Raw genomic sequence first — 16,455 nt, forward strand, 5'->3', positions numbered from 1 at the left:
AAAGGCCAATGAGCTGTTCGCGATTGAGCCGATACTTATCATAAACCTCAAAGTCGCTCATGTTTTCCAAGTTGGGTCTCACCCTGTAGACAGGAGGACCTCGAACCAGACGACCCCTTCGTCTCAGTCTGAGCCGCCGAGGCTGCCTGATTCGACCAACAGCTAGTTTGCCAATAGCAGCACCAGCAGCGTCTACCATGTCATCGTCATGCATCTTTCAAAACAGCGTAACAAGGTATGCACTTGATCTGATGTGGATCACAAGTGATGCTTTGGCCATGTTGTTTGGGGGATTTATAGTACAATTAGTCCAATGGTATTGAGTTTGTAATGATTGCTGATTGTAATCACTTGTTTGTATGTGAGCGGCGCGAATGCTTTCACAGTGGGCGTTTTTTTGTTGTTTGCTGAAATGTTGTTTCCCAACAATGAATCTCAATGTGAAAGTGTCAAATATCACACATACAGTGCATGTTTGTAATGTTTGATCATATGCGTAATCAATATTTCTTAAACGCGATCTTATAGTAACAAGCACACATCCAGGCTAACATGAATGAAAGTGCATAGTTGTGTATAATGTGCATCGAATGTGATCGATCAATGTTGCTGCAACATTGTTTGTAAATGATAAAGTAACATCTGCCATCTGTAGTATTGTATATATAAGTGATTTCCGAGATGTCAATATTTTATGCGTCCCATTAAAATGGCACTAATACTGAATAACTTCCGGCTGTCATCTGTAGTATTGTGTATATAAGTGATTGCCGAGCTGTCAATATTGTATGCGTCCCTTTCAAATTGCAATAAGAATTCAGAACTTCCCGTCTGCCATCTGTAGTATTGTATATATAAGTGATTGCCGAGCTGTCAATATTGTATGCGTCCCTTTAAAATGGCACTAATACTGAATAACTTCCGGCTGTCATCTGTAGTATTGTGTATATAAGTGATTGCCGAGCTGTCAATATTGTATGCATCCCTTTCAAATCGCAATAAGAATTCAGAACTTCCTGTCTGCCATCTGTAGTATTGTATATATAAGTGATTGCCGAGATGTAAATATTGTATGCGTCCCTTTCAAATCGCACCAATGCTGAATAACTTCCGGCTGTCATCTGTAGTATTTTATATATAAGTGATTGCCGAGATGTAAATATTGTATTCGTCCCATTAAAATCGCACTAATGCTGAATAACTTCCGGCTGTCATCTGTAGTATTATATATATAAGTGATTGCCGAGCTGTCAATATTGTATGCGTCCCATTCAAATGGCACTAATACTGAATAACTTCCGGCTGTCATCTGTAGTATTATATATATAAGTGATTTGCGATCTGACAATATTTATTAATTGTCCCATTCAAATCTCCCTAATAATGGTGTTCCAAACTGTTATTTACGTATATGTTGTATTGTAGTATTGAGTGTTAAAGTTCAGAAAGGGGCGGTACAGTCGTGAATCTGTGATGTGTATGGTTGAATCTTCTAATGACGTCATGATATTATTAACCTGCCTATGTAGTTCTGAAATCCTCATTGTGTTGTTGTATTTGACTACATTGTTATTGTGTGCTGAATAAAATATAAATGTGTGCTTTGTGGTTGCGTGATGGGTGATGCGTGTTATGTACATCTACGTATATATTGTGATTGTGTCCCACATATGCTGACTTCTATATAGCGGTCTGGCATTGTTGTTCCTTCCCATAAAGTGACATCTGTAATCTTGTGTAATGATGTTCTTGTTGTACGTAATTCCTAATGGTTTATTGTGATGGAATCATGATGTTAAAAGTACAGTAAAATCCATATGTTCTGTTTTGTGATTCCTAGAGAGAATGTAATGTGTTTTTCCCCCATCATTTGAATGCACATGTATGAGTGAATGTTAAAAGTAATGTATGTGCATCCATGACTGATCATGTGTTAAGCCTATGTAGATATGCTGTTGCTGCAAGCATATGAGTTGAATAAATGAAATGCAATAATAAAGGTAAATGAGAATTGTTTCCCATTGTGTACTGTTTGTGAATCCTGAAAAGTTTAAATTATTTTTGTGTCCGTTTAAATGTAATATTTTGAAAACAAAATTTTGTTACTAGTGATGTTGATTTGTAGTTGATGTAATATAAAAGTCTGAAACAATTTAATGGTGTTGTGAATATTCAATAAGTACAATCCATAAGTCCACCATAGGGAAATAGTCATTTCTTGATCTATTTATCATAGCTGGGTCTAACGCAGAAAAGCATGTATTTTCTAGCGCTGGTATTTGGAGTTTTTCGGTCTACGCTATTTGCGTGCGTTAGGGAAATGTGTGTTTCACGTGCACGAGCACGTCTTCCCCATAGAAGCCAATGGAGGCTCTAAAATTTGGTAATTTTTTTTTCAAAGACTGGTTTTCCTCGTAAAGTGAGTGATGTCATGAGCTTGTGTGAAAAAGTAACTAAATCGTGTTCTTTTTTAAATAATTAACTTTTTTTTGTATGTAATGTGGTGTATATTGTTTGTATGCATCGATGAGTGTATATTTGTGATAATCTTATTAGTTAGATGTAGGTATATGAGGGTCTTTTCCCGTGTGTCAATGTAAGTCAATGGGAAAATGGATTTGTGTTGTTTTTTTTCTAACACCCGAGATCTCGCAACTTTGATCCTTTGTATTTTGAAGAAAAATTATTAAATCTTAAAAATAAATATAGTGTAGTGTTTGTATGAGTGTAAGTGTACTTTGTGTAATATTTGTTTTGTGATTCGTGAATGTTTATTTTGTCGGTATATGTTTACTACTGGGTTTGAGCTGTCGGTAGAAATTTGAGCGTTGGGTGATTTTTGAGTGTCGGTAACTGAACTCTAAATACCGGAGTCCGTAAGAAACCAGCGTTATGGGCCTCTAACGCTGGTTTTCATGGCTAACGCCAAACTCCAAATCTAGGCCTATTTCTTTTAGTATTTGAGCAGGTATTTTTCCACTTACATACACACTTTTTCAGCAGGTAAAAGCACCTTAATTATTTTATATACAGATACATTATTTTACAAATAAATTTAAGGTAAAATTTATCACCAAACTTCAATCATTTCAAACAGGCTCATATGCGCATAGGTATAGAGAATATAATTACATTCACAACAGATAATCTTAGATGGTACATACAACTATTTAAATCGTGGCAATAACACAACTATTTTGTTTTGCCGGTTAGAGACTAATCACTTAGGAACATCGCACAGATCAAATTATACAAACTTTTTGAGGAAAAATCATTTTTCAGCAGTCTTACAAGCGGATAGACATATAGGACACTATCGGACTAACTATAGACAGCACACTAGGTAGAATCATTAGAGTATAGACCAATCATGCTACAATAGTATAACCAATAAAATTATATGTCAGTCAGTGACCAACTAAATAAGAATGCTATTATTAGTAGAACCCTGGGTAAAGGTAATATACCACTGAATAACAGTTTATAAATAACACAAGCCAAACAAAGAATTTTTTTGACACAAATTGTTTATATTTTTTCCGATTCACAAATCAGATAAGCTCTATTTTTCTTATATAACCAATAAGATCGAGTGGCCAAATGGTTTGTTTTAAGTAAGTATAGAGTGAGATTATATGTATCTCAATATTTAGTGAGTATAGAGTGAAATTATATGTATCTCAATATTTATAATGCAAGAGTTACAACTATTCTATATAATATATATCTCTTTTCTATATAAATGTTCTTTTTAACTATGAATGTCTTCTAATTTTTAATTTGTAACAGCTGGGAGCCTGAACCGACTTTTCCAGCTGACACACGCAAATGTATTCCTATTGGACAAATACCCTATGACAACTTCCTTTTTTGAAACATACAATGTGTATAAATTGTTAACAATTGCAAATGATTGCATTCGCTTTTTATCTGATGAAACAACCCAGTTGGGGTTGAGAAACGCGTCATAAAAATAAAGCAATTTTATCTGAGAAGTTGTCTGTGTTGTGCTACTCCAGTACTAATAGAACAACACGTAAAGGCTTTCTTTTTTCAACTGAAATCTAGCCACCAGGAGGTGTACACCAAGCGAGAACCAGGAGAAGAGTCTTAGCAGCTTTTTTCCCACAGTGTACTAGCCACTGTTAAGTGCTAGCAAGCTTTTATGCACTGGTCACAGCACAGTGTTGCATGTTCCGGTAAGCACATTACCTACCTACACCTATACCTGTATTACCAGACGATATCACACTATTGTGGCGCCCTCTCTCTATCCTTTGTATTAACTATTTAATAACTACCTAGCTAAAATAAATACAAAAGTACCTGTAAAATAAAACCTAACCTAAGTTACAATTACACCTAACACTACACTATAATTATATTAATTCCCTTAAATAAATACAATTAAATACAATTAAATAAAATTAGCTAAAGTGCAAAAACAAACAAACACTAAATTACAGAAAATAATAAACAAATTACAAGATTTTTAATCTAATTACACCTAATCTAATCCCCCAAACAAAGTAAAAAGCCCCCCCAAAATAAAAAAAAAGCCCTACCCTACTCTAAATTACAAAAAGCCCTTAAAAGGGCTTTTGCGGGGCATTGTCCCAAAGTAATCAGCTCTTTTACCTGTAAACAATATTAAAAATCCCCCCCAACATTAAAACCCACCACCCACACAACCAACCCTACTCTAAAACCCTCCCAATACTTCCTTAAAAAAACCTAACACTAACCCCTTGAAGATCACCTTACCAGGAGAAGTCTTCATCCAACTGAGCCGAAGTCCTCAACGAAGCTGGGAGAAGTCTTCATCCAAGATGGGCAAAGTGGTCCTCCAGACGGGCAGAAGTCTTCATCCAGACGGCATCTTCTATCTTCATCCATCCGGAGCGGAGCGGGTCCATCTTCAAGACATCTGATGCAGAGCATCCTCTTCATCCGACGGCTAACACTGAATGAAGGTTCCTTTAAATGACGTCATCCAAGATGGCGTCCCTTCAATTCCGATTGGCTGATAGAATTCCATCAGCCAATCGGAATTAAGGTAGAAAAAATCTATTGGCTTATACAATCAGCCAATAGGATTGAGCTGGCATTCTATTGGCTGATTGGAACTGTCAATAGAATGCCAGCTCAATCCTATTGGCTGATTGGATCAGCCAATAGGATTGAATTTCAATCCAATAGGATCAGTGCATCAGCCAATAGGATTTTTTCTACCTTAATTTCAAACGGCTGATAGAATTCTATCATCCAATCAGAATTGAAGGGACGCCACCTTGGATGACGTCATTTAAAGGAACCTTCATTCAGTGTTAGCCATCAGATGAAGAGGATGCTCCGCATCGGATGTCTTGAAGATGGACCCGCTTTGCGTCAGATGGATGAAGATAGAAGATGCCGTCTGGATGAAGACTTATGCCCGTCTGGAGGACCACTTCGCCCGGCTTGGATGAAGACTTCTCCCGACTTTGTTGAGGACTTCGGCCCGGTTGGATGAAGACTTCTGCCGCTTCCTTGAGGGTGGATGTCCGGTCTTCAGAACTGTTAGTCGATCTTCAGGGGGTTAGTGTTTTTTTAAGGGTGTATTGGGTGGGTTTTATTTTTAGGTTAGGGTTTGGGCCTGCAAAAGAGCTAACTGCCCTTTTAAGAGCAATGCCCATCCAAATGCCCTTTTCTGGGGGGTTGGTTGTGTGGGTGGTGGTTTTTACTGTTGGGGGGTTGTTTGTATTTTTTTTACAGGTAAAAGTGCTGATTACTTTGGGACAATGCCCCGCAAAAGGCCATTTTAAGGGCTATTGGTAGTTTAGTTTAGGCTAGGTTTTTTTTTTTTTGGGGGGGGGGGCTTTTTTATTTTGATAGGGCTATTAGATTAGGTGTAATTAGTTTAAATATCTTGTAATTTGTTTATTATTTTCTGTAATTTAGTGGGGGAGGGGTTGTACTTTAGCTAATTTAATTTAATTTATTTAATTGTTTTTAATTTAGTTAATTTATTTAATTATAGTGTAGTGTTAGGTGTTATTGTAACTTAGGTTAGGTTTTATTTTACAGGTACTTTTGTATTTATTTTAGCTAGCTAGTTATTAAATCGTTAATAACTATTTAATATCTATTGTACCTGATTAAAATGAATACAAACTTGCCTGTAAAATAAAAATAAACCCTAAGATAGCTACAATGTAACTATTAGTTATATTGTAGCTAGCTTAGGGTTTATTTTAAAGGTAAGTATTTAGTTTTAAATAGGAATAATTTAGTTAATTATAGTAATTTTTATTTAGATTTATTGTAATTATATTTAAGTTAGGAGGTGTTACGGTTAGGGTTAGACTTAGGTTTAGGGGTTAATACATTTAGTATAGTGGCGACGATGTTGGGGGCGACAGATTAGGGGTTAATAAGTGTAGGTAGGTGGCAGTGATGTTAAGGATGGCAGATTAGGGGTTAATAATATTTAACTAATGTTTGTGAGGCGGGAAAGCGGCAGTTTAGGAGTTAATATGTTTATTATAATGGCGGCGACGTTGGGGGTGACAGATTAGGGGTTAATAAGTGTAGGTAGTTTGCGGCGACATTGGGGGCAGCAGATTAGGGGTTAATAAATATAATGTAGGTGTCGGCAATGTTGGGGGCAGCAGATTAGGGGTTCATAAATATAATGTTGGTGGTGGCGGTGTCCGGAGCAGCAGATTAGGGGTTAAAAATGTTTGCGATGTGGGAGGGCCTCGGTTTAGGGGTTAAAAGGTAGTTTATGAGTGTTAGTGTACTATTTAGCACTTTAGTTATGAGTTTTATGTTACGGCGTTGTACCATAAAACTCTTGGAGGTAGAGGGTGTACTGCTCACTTTTTGGCCTCCCAGGACAGACTTGTAATACCGGCGCTATGGAAGTCCCATAGAAATAAGACTTTACAAAGTTTACGTAAGTAATTTTACGGTAAGGCCAAAGAAGTGTGTGGTGACCCTAAACCTGCAAGACTCGTTATAGCAGCGGGCGTAAAAAAGCAGCGTTAGGACCTCTTAACGCTGATTTTTTATCCTAACGCACAACTCGTAATCTAGCCGATTATGTGTAAACATGCTGCAAAATTAAACACATATATATCTCACCACTTTTTAGATAACAAATTAAGTAATAACTTTAAATATACCAAATTATAATCATAAAAAAATAAAGAAAAAAATATGAAAATAAAATTCAACATTTAAAAACACACAATTATGACGTGATAAAAAAGGGAAACATTCACAGTATACTGTGATTTCAGCAGAATTATATAAAAATATATTACCTAGAAAGATACTAGCAAAACACATTTATGGCGAGAGAACGTCCACTTTCTTTTAGAATTATGCAGGACAAAATCATAGCGAGATTGGCGAGAATCAATGAAACAAAATGCAAAAAACTTTTTAGAATTGGGCCTAAGTGAGGTCACTAGGCTATAAAACAATGCAACATTTTCTAACAAAGCAATGCTTTTAAACCACCTTGCAATGATGCGCTTAATTGTTGACATATAAAATGTACAGGGGTGGAGAAACATTCTCTGCATTTAAGTTTCTTACTCATCCACTGCAAATTCTCACTAATGCTTGACTACTGGACTAGTGGAAATTTACAGTATTGATTACTAAAATATATAAAAACAAATACTTTGATGTCCCTTTAAGAAGATTTTAAAAAGCAGTTGCCTTTAGTTAGCCAATAGTTTCAGTTGATAGGTAATTTGCATGAGCATACCCTCTTACTAAAGTATGCTTGTTGACAGTCATAATATATATCTTGCCTGGCTAGTTATAAAATAAATCAACAATAAAAACATAGTTTAGCATTCTGATGATTTCATTACTTGATTTCCTGCCATACAGATGGAATATTGTAAAACTCTATAAGGTTAGATATATTTTAAAGAACATCCATCATTTTAAAATGTTTTCAACCTTTGTTTATCCTTTGGTCTTTCACCTGATGACAATTCAGTGTCTCTATTTCTCTTATCTCTCTGCTCTTAGCCAAATAAAGAAATGATTGTTACATAACTGGCTCTTGTATTTTCTTTACCATGAATTATTAGTCTTTCTTTATTTTATGATTAGGTAGAAGGTAAAAAGATTGTGAATCATTTTGGAGATAAATGAATTTTCTTTGAAGAAATTGGGTGCTATTCCTCATAATTATTTTTGACATCCTGTTCAATATACTCAGCCAGTCTAATAGAAGAACAATATGTACTATATATCTGAAATTATTAAAGTGAAGTTAACTGCGGTAGTAACAAATAAAAACACAATTTTTCATTGCAAAAAGAAAGTCATGAAATAAAATCAAAGCACTTTTATTTGCTATAAACATGTTTATTGATAACTACAAAATATATACTTGATCATTATAGCTATTTTTCCATCAGAGCAACCACAATATAAATTGTCATTAAAATAGCAAACATGTGACTAGCTTCGTTTGAAAACTGAACTGAATTCTTTGTTAGACCAAACCAAGGCCTAGATTTAGAGTTCGGCGGTAGATGGCCTGCTAACGCCACGCGTGTTTTATGTCTAACGCACGGCATTGTTTGACTCCGGTATTTAGAGTTCAAATAAGACCATCTAACGATGCTCTTAACGCGTGTATGTCACACGCGTAATCCTGCCCGCGTTAGACAGTCTCCCATAGAGATCAATGGGAAAGGCAAAAAATTGCTTTTTTCACCTAACACTCGATCTCGCGAGAATACGCACAGCTCGGTCATATGACGCATACCACATCATGCACAACAATAACACGCCGCAAATGTCACAACAACAATCAATCAACAAAGCACACAAGCATTACACATTCACAAGCGGGGGGATTTTTAATAAAATTTAATACGGGGAATACGCATATACTTTAAGATGCGGAAAATCGCAAAATAACAACAAGGAATAAAAAAGATATACATACACTAGAAAAAGAATCGCATTCAATATCACTATATATTAGGACAAACATACATATACAACACTTCACTAATACCACACCATCGCAAATTCACATTTAAAAAGAATACTATTGGACAATGTTAGAGAAAACGACCACTATGACATCATCGCATTCTACACATTCCACAAATACCAACTCAAAATGAGCATGCGCAAATTCACACACCTAATACACATTGCAATAATATTAATTGCTAATAAAGCACACCTGAACACTAATTACAAGGGAAATTGGTACATCATTAAACATTTACACAGGGTATATAAGCACCACACAAGCAGGGCTTCTTTGACTGTGTTGCTGTTGGGTCTTTGGAGATTGGAGGTTTAATATTAGAGAGTTGGTGAATTTTTGAGAGTGAGTTAGTGTTAGCGTGAGAGAGTCAGTTGTTAGTGTTATCGTGAGTGAGTTAGTGGGAGTTAGTGGGAGTGGGAGAGAGTCTGTTAGTGGGAGCGTGAGTGAGTTAGTGGGAGTTATTAGTGAGAGTTGTTAGTGGGAGCGTAAGTTACTGGTAGTTAGTGAGAGTTAGTGGGAGTGTTTGTTAGTGAGAATTAGTATTAGTGTGAGTTAGTGAGAATTAGTAGTAGTGTGAGTTAGCGAGCGAGTGATTTTTCTGTACACTTAACACATTTACACGCAAACACATTCAATACATACATACACTTATCAATAACACTACATACACTCCATACCGCCTACCCCCTCATACTACACTCCATACCCCATTCCTTGTAGTCCCATTCCCTTTCATCCCATTTACTCTTATCCCATACCCCATACCCATCCCATACCCATCCCCTAGTTACATTTAGTTTACATATCCTCCTTTTAGTCTTATTCTTCTTTTGGTTTATTTAAATACTCCTTACCCTCTTTGTTTTTTTACATCCCTCTCACACTTTAAGCACCTTTTTTGTCTTTTTACTTCTTTATTTTGACCCCCTTTCATTTAATCACACTCACTTTTTGTTTGATTATTTGGGGTTTAGTTTAGGGAACAGATGGAGGCCAGGCAGGGGACAGGTAGAGGGGGGAGGAGAGGGAGGGGGAGAGGAACAGAGCAGGAAGGGGAGCAGGAAGGGGGGCAGGAAGCGGGGGTGGAAGCGGTGGGTGGACCCAGCCACTTGGTTCAAGATGACCAAGTGGCTGGGCCCAGTGGCGGTCAGAGTAGGGCTTCACAGTCCGGGAAACAGAGGGCATCGTCACAGGGGAAGGCCAAGGCGACTAGGGAGGCGAGGTTTTCGATGGAGGAGAAGGAGGCCCTCGTAGAGGCCTATATGGCCAGGTATAGGAGGCTGCAGCACCAGAAGACTACCCCGACTGACAAGAGGAGGCTCTGGAATGAGATCAGAAATGCAGTCAATGCAGTGGGTGGCCGGAACCGAGATCTGGATTCGATCAAACATCGCTACCGGGACTGTAAATTTGAACTAAAAAAAAAGTTAGGTCTGGAGGCACGACATGCCGCAGGAACCGGTGGCGGACCTGCCCTTGAAATCGAGTACTGCCGATGGGAGGAAATGTTGCGGCCCAGCATCTCCGAGGTGGAAGTAGTCGGTATCGGAGGAATTGATACCGGGAACCTGCCACTCTCATCTGACGGTAAGCTCATTGAACAATAATTTCACATACGAATGTATTTCAAGGGACACTATACGCAAACATTTACTTTCATGATTGAGGTAGCGAATACAATTTGACAAAACATTCAAATGTACTTATATTACCTAATTTGAATCCTTCTTGAGATATATTTTAATGAAGAAATAGCCATGCACACGGTGAAACAATCACAGGAGGCAGCTATATTCAGCTAACAATCAGCATCTTCTAAGCATATTTAAATATGCTTTTCAGCAAAGAATATCCAGAGAATGAAGCTAATTAGATAAGAAAAGTACATTAGAAAGTTGATAAAAAATGTATGCTTCTAAATCATGAAAGATAAAACATTGGGTTTCATGTGTTAAGGATCCGATTAATGCTATAACGTTGTTTACATGCATTCAATTACTTTGCGGTTACATCAGTATCTAGGCTATAGGTTAGGTGTGCATTTAAACAGACTGAAAACAAACGCAAAAACATTCACATTGACCACAGATATCACAAACACGGTTTAGAAAAAGCTGAAATCTTATTGATTGTTTGTTAGATTTCAAAGTGGATGAATGATTCTGCATTTGTAATTGTATCGTAAGCTAAGTCATTTAAAGCTTGATTTGCAAATATGCTAATATATACATTTTTTTTTTTTTTTTAAATATACAGAGTCTGGGGAGGAGGCAGCACAGGAAGCACAGCCTCATACATCTCCCCTGGATGAGAGTGGTGGGGAGGAATTTCCACTTCGGAGGGAAGAGGCCCCCCGTGACGAAGAGCGCACGGAAGCTGATGAAGAGGCCCCGGAAGCAGAGGAGGATCCCGCGGAACCCGAGGACCTTCAAGGACCCGCACACCGCCGTGCATGGGCACCCCGCCGTGCATGGGTACACCAACAAGCACAACAAGAGGAAATAGCGGAGGTGCGGGTTCTACTGGACTACATAGACCAGATGCGTACCTCCCGGATACAAAATATCGAAGGACGCACTAGAATACTTGATGGCCAAAATCAAATAATTGAAGGACAAAACCAAATAATCACCATACTCAATAGAATCGAAGAAGGCCAAAACAGAATATTTCATCTGCACCAAGAGATGTTCAATTTTTTCCGGGAGGCGCATGCTGGTCTACCTCCTGGTCCGCCTCTTGCTGCTGGGCCTCTTGCTGCTGGGCCTCCTCCTGCCGGCCCATCTCCTCCTGCCGGCCCATCTCCTCCTGCCGGCCCATCTACTCCTGCCGGCCCATCTACTCCTGCCGGGCCATCTCCTCCTCTTCAGCCATCTTCTCCTCCTCAGCCATCTTCTCCTCCTCAGCCATCTTCTCCTCCTCACCTTGGTCGTCCCAGTACTCTTCCTTCCACTCTTCCCACAACATCTCCAAGGAGAACTCTTCGGAGTCGGCAGTTGCCTCTCCCAGAGCCTCAGCCCCGTGGGAAGAGGGGAAGGAAGAGGAAGTAAGTATTTGTTTTCATCTTTAATGTTTTTTTTAATTTAATGTGTAATGGATAGGTATGTGATGATGTGGTTTTCATACACTTGTGGACCACACTCTGTATATAATCGACTTCTATGGGACCGGGTCCATGGAGGCAGATTGTTTGCAGAGTGTGGGTTATAAGTGTGTGAAAACCACATCATCACATACCTATCCTTGTTCATGATATTGATTGGTTTCTGTGATGTGATGTCCAAACTGTTTCCCGAATCGCAAACAAAATTACCATTACAATTATCCATGATGGCATATTACTGTTTGAATGCCAATAACACAGCTTAAAGGGACAGTCAGAAAATTATTGATTACAAAGAAAACACTGTATTACGCATTATCAAGTTGGAAACAACAAAACATGGAGAAATACGTGTGACTTATGTGCTTAACCTTGTATCTATGACTATGAAAAATGACCACTTATTTGTTGTTCTGACATAACAACATTTTAGATATCAATGATCAATACATGGTCAATAATATGCTGTATGAGCACAAGGTATTACATATACAAATGCTATCCAAATGCCCTCTAGTGGTCAAATTGTATAATGATTACATGCACTCTTCAAGCTCGAAGAAATGAGCACACGAACCTCATAGGTTTAGCTAGCAAATTTAAATAAACACAGACAAATGATCAATTGGTGAGAAACATTTGATATCATTGATATTACATAATTGACTTTTAGAATAATGAAAAACATTATTTGTTTTCTAAACTGTCCCTTTAACAAAATTACATATGCTAACACATTTTTGAAGCTTGTTGGTATATCTACATGTACTTGGTGAAAAAATAAATATTGAAATCACATTTATATTGACGTGTTAAATAAAGTCTATTTTCTTAAAGAGACATTATTGTGTTAATATTTTATTGGAAAGACATTTGTTTGAACAATGAATATGGTTTAAAGTCCTTTTAGGAGTGGGGGGGGGGTGAAAATATGCTAACAATAATATATTTGAAGATTAAACAATGTGTAACTCATACATGATACAAAAAACAACATTTGCATTCAAGGGACAGTATACTATATTTTTAACAGAACTGTATGTAATAGACACTACTACAAACAACAAGATTAACATATACTGATATCAATATTACAAAGCTTCAAACACTTTCAAAGAAAATCGGGTAAGCTCTATTGAAAATATAGATGAACCCCCATTACAAACGTAAAACAAGACAATACCCCATCATTAACATATGAAAAGACCCTTTACACAAACAGGAGAAAGCTGGAGATGGTACTCACATGAAACTCAGAGGCTTTGCGAGGAGTCTGAAAATTACTTAAATTTTCTTAGAACAGAAGCAAAATTAAACGTATTGGTTAAACAATGGACTATCTAACTAGAGACAAAATAAAAGCTTTTGATTTATAATGTGAGTGTCTAATGAACCTTTAATAAAATATACAACGAAATTACATTTAGAAGAAGTCAGCATCATATATTTAGCATATGATAAATATAAATGCATATTGATTACTTTATTCAAACACAATAGCGCATATTTATTAATTAGATATGTTTAACATTAAACACAACAGTCATTTTTCAGAAAAAGGAACATTGTTGACAAACATATTAAACATGGACTATAGAGATTTGCACTTGCCTCGAAATATCATATGCATGAAAACATTTTGCTTTCGTTCGTTTATTCAACCAGACATACAGCAAAAGAGAATGTGGTGGTCTTTATCAGCTACGGGTCAACAATGTAACATGATGCAAATAATACATATTCGCAAGGTTTTTAAAATTGGCTGCAGTCACAAACGTTTTTAACGTGCACAAATATTGCGGGACTACGTAATACAATCAGACGTTTTTTTACCTTTGCATGTGATGTCTTAACATGGCGCTTCCTTGATCACGTAAGAACGTCATCCAATGAAAGGCACATTCTTGATCACGTAAGAACACCCCAAAAAAAAGGCGCATCCTTGATCGCGTCAAAACGCAATCCAATAAAAGGCACATTCTTGATTACGTAAGAACGTCAGTCAATACAAGGAATCATTGGACAGCCTGGCAGGTGACGTCTTAAGCAACATGGCGCATCCGAGATCGCTGAAAAACCGCAGCCAATACAAGGACTCAGTGACATCTTGGCATATCACTAAGAAACGTATTTATATTTTAGGAACTAGTATGTGTCTAGATTGCTATCTAGGAATGTCACCAAATCATGAATCATCTTTTCGGACTTGACTGTCCCTTGAACTATAGCTATGGTGTATATCTTTAACATTTAAAAGATACACATGAGAAATACATATGCCATTGATGTTTTAAGATATGTTTGGATTGTTGTGGAATAACAATAGTTATACATGGATTGATTAAACGTGTCATTTATTCAAGTTTAATTATTGTCAGCCTACCTATAGCCATATATGGGAGGAGATGTATTTTGTTAACATATTTGTTAACAAATATTCATCATCTAAATTATTTGCATTACACACAGAGATTTATTTGGTTACACTTTTACAATAATATAGAATTGAAAATGAAATACATGTGCTGTCAACATTACAATAAGATTGTTTATTAATAAGATTATATGTCCTTGTTCATGTAAAAAGGACAAAAACGCTTTAGAAATGGAAATACATTCATTAACAATTGTGCTCACCATCACTTAAAGGGACATGATTTTGTTTTTAAAAAGAGCATACACATAGACAATACTATTTCAATAAAATGAACACTTTACAGGGATTATATCATTGTATCAATACTCAGATCATTTGTTAAAGGTGCATCAATTCATGCAGAGTTTCTAAATACACACATGGATCTGAACATTGAAATATACATATATACACAAATAACAATCTATATATACATATATAAAAGAATTACTATGCTAATCATAATCATGCAATGATAAAGCTAAGAGAAAAATATATAAAGACAAATAATAAGATTACATTGGAGATGTTAATCTTAAAGTCATTTACAATTGTCTTACATATATGATTTTATTATAAAAAATTTTTTTGGTAGGTCCCTTTAAGGATCAACAACATAAACTAGAGCTTTCAAAAAATAACATGAAGAATCAGGACAAAGATTCGTGCAATAAAATGTCTTTTATTAGTATGTAAGAAAACATCCACAACGTTTATAAATAATCTTGTAAAAATAAGGAATATATGAGCCATATGACAAGGTAACACAGTGCATCACAGTCCATGAAGAGAGTTGCCAAGGGCCACCATAGCCCCATTGGAGACATATGACAAGGTAACACAGTGCATCACAGTCCATGAAGAGAGTTGCCAAGGGCCACCATAGCCCCATTGGAGACATATGACAAGGTAAAAGAGTGCATCACAGTCCATGAAGAGAGTTGCCAAGGGCCACCATAGCCCCATTGGAGACATATGACAAGGTAACACAGTGCATCACAGTCCATGAAGAGAGTTGCCAAGGGCCACCATAGCCCCGTTGGAGACATATGACAAGGTAAAAGAGTGAATCACAGTCCATGAAGAGAGTTGCCAAGGGCCACCATAGCCCCATTGGAGACATATGACAAGGTAACACAGTGCATCACAGTCCATGAAGAGAGTTGCCAAGGGCCACCATAGCCCCATTGGAGACATATGACAAGGTAAAAGAGTGCATCACAGTCCATGAAGAGAGTTGCCAAGGGCCACCATAGCCCCATTGGAGACATATGACAAGGTAACACAGTGCATCACAGTCCATGAAGAGAGTTGCCAAGGGCCACCATAGCCCCATTGGAGACATATGACAAGGTAACACAGTGCATCACAGTCCATGAATAGAGTTGCCAAGGGCCACCATAGCCCCATTGGAGACATATGACAAGGTAAAATAGTGCATCACAGTCCATGAAGAGAGTTGCCAAGGGCCACCATAGCCCCATTGGAGACATATGACAAGGTAACACAGTGCATCACAGTCCATGAAGAGAGTTGCCAAGGGCCACCATAGCCCCATTGGAGACATATGACAAGGTAAAAGAGTGCATCACAGTCCATGAAGAGAGTTGCCAAGGGCCACCATAGCCCCATTGGAGACATATGACAAGGTAACACAGTGCATCACAGTCCATGAAGAGAGTTGCCAAGGGCCACCATAGCCCCATTGGAGACATATGACAAGGTAACACAGTGCATCACAGTCCATGAAGAGAGTTGCCAAGGGCCACCATAGCCCCATTGGAGACATATGACAAGGTAACACAGTGCATCACAGTCCATGAAGAGAGTTGCCAAGGGCCAGCATAGCCCCATTGGAGACATATGACAAGGTAACACAGTGCATCACAGTCCATGAAGAGAGTTGCCAAGGGCCACCAT

Source organism: Bombina bombina, chromosome 2, assembly GCF_027579735.1.
Source record: "Bombina bombina isolate aBomBom1 chromosome 2, aBomBom1.pri, whole genome shotgun sequence".
NCBI classification, from domain to species: Eukaryota; Metazoa; Chordata; class Amphibia; order Anura; family Bombinatoridae; genus Bombina; species Bombina bombina.